We start from the raw sequence: 2,177 nt of genomic DNA on the forward strand, positions 1-2,177 counted from the left end.
TGCAAAAAAAATCAATAGATTTGAAGGATATTAGGCAGAAAAATGAGAAGAAAATCTTTAAATTTAAATTTAAAATTCAAAGAATAGAGTTCGTGGTGAGACCCATCGCAAGAATTACTGCATGTTCCTTTAAAACTACAGTAAGGCTCGATTAATTTTAAAAACTTTTTGAATGAGAATTCGCCAATTTTTCAGTGAAAATCAGTAAAAAATTGGGAACTGTTAAATATAAAAATACATGACTTTTTCAATTTGAAAGTTTGGAGCCAAAAATTTTCAAATAACGGCGCAGAGAAATTAATTGTCGGGTGGGTCTCGGCACGATCGTGGTGAGACCCGCTAAAAACATGGAGAACAAATATTTTGAGTTTTCCAGAAAAAACAACGACAAAAAAGGAGTCAAGGCTTGGGTGGTTTTTTTTTTTGAAAAACCGTGCACAATTTTCAGTACTCGACTGATAGCACATATACATAGGAGAGAAGAACATCTAACCCCCTTGGCGATGCGAAAATAGCATACGAGACAGAGAGACGCCGTACATTGGTGGCGTAACTGATAAAAAACTGATAATAAGTCTCAAAACCACCGCGGGCACTAGGCGCCAGCGCCGAGAAAAAGTAAGAAAAAAATAAAAATGTTGAGAAGAGGGGGAATAGTACTGTATCTATAGCCACCGGTCTTTTTTTTTGGAATTTTTTCGTTTTCGCGAACGGAAATTCGCAAAAAAAGGGAAATTGAAAAAGTAACCAGTGAAAGTGATTGGGAGGATGATATATATTGATAAGGGAGACCGGTGGAACGTGAGAATTTTGAATTCCCGCGCTGGACTACGGTAGGAAGGCGAAATTGGGATTTTTTGAAAAACTCTGGAATTTTCGAGTAAATTTCGTCTAAAAATGGAAAAAAATGTTGCGAAAATATTCTAAATTTTCTTTGAGGCGACTGTAGTTTTTTTTATTATTCGCCAAATTTTGAAATTTAATGCAAAAAGGTGTGCGCCTTTAAAGAATACGGTAGTTTCATTTTTTTTTGGAGTTTTTTTTTTGCCCAGTGTTTATTGTTAGTTTTTAAATAAATAAATAATACATTTTCAAAAATTGATAATAAATACCGGAACAACGAAAGTTTCAAAGTACAGTAATTCTTAAAGGCGCAAAACCTTTTGGCATTCAAGAAAAAAATTTTCGTGCCAAGACCGAGTACCGTATTTCTCGCGGAAAAAAATCGCTAATAATCGCGTTTGTGTGATATTTTTCCGCTTTTAACATTCAAATCAGGTGTGGGCGGAAAACAATTTTTTATCGGCAAACGGCCAATTGGCATTTTGCAAAATGAAAATTCCGGCAAATCGGCAAACCGGCAATTTTTTCGATTTGCCGGAAATTTTTTGAGCAAATTCTATGAAAATATCTAAAGAAAACGGGGAAAAACTTCAAAAAGGCACAGTTTTAAGAGTTTCCGGCAAATTGATATCCGGCAAATCGGCAATTGCCGGATATGAGAAATTCCTGCAAATCGGCAATTTTTTCGATTTGCCGGAAATTTTTTGAAAATTGTAAGCAAACTCTATGAAAATATCTAAAGAAAACGGGAAAAAAATTCAAAAAGGCACAGTCTTACGAGTTTCCGTCTTATAAAAAATCTGTCTAAAAATTTTCGGCAAATTGATATCCGGCAAACGGCAAATCGGCAATTTGGAGAAATTGAAAATTTCCGGCAAATCGGCAAGGTTTGCCGATTTGCCGTTTCCGAACGGCAATTAGTTTTTTTTTTTAATTTTTGAGTATTTAGTTTTTAGGTTAAATTCGACTAAAAAATCTTAGAATGTTTTTTTTTCCAATTCAACATGAAAATTGCTTTTTTTTAAAAATTAATTTCGGAGAAAAGAAGCAGAAAAAAAATTTTATCCACAAAAATTCGATTTTTACGAAATTTTCGAGATTAGAGGTACCAGTTCCGAAAACGAAAGTGTGAGTGGCCTTCGGGATTAATGTTTTCTCAGGCGGATGCTTACAAGTTTGTCCTTGACAAGGTATTTTTCCTTTTCTGAACCATTTTCTGTTTTCAAAACAAGAAATTCTTACGGTACGAGGCTACAGTATCGATTCTCCGCCGATTCGGCCATCAGTAAAAAGTATAAATTACTTATCACCCCATACCTTTTTTTGTTGCGAGC

The sequence above is a fragment of the Caenorhabditis elegans genome, chromosome III (genome assembly GCF_000002985.6).
Source record: "Caenorhabditis elegans chromosome III".
Lineage (NCBI taxonomy): Eukaryota > Metazoa > Nematoda > Chromadorea > Rhabditida > Rhabditidae > Caenorhabditis > Caenorhabditis elegans.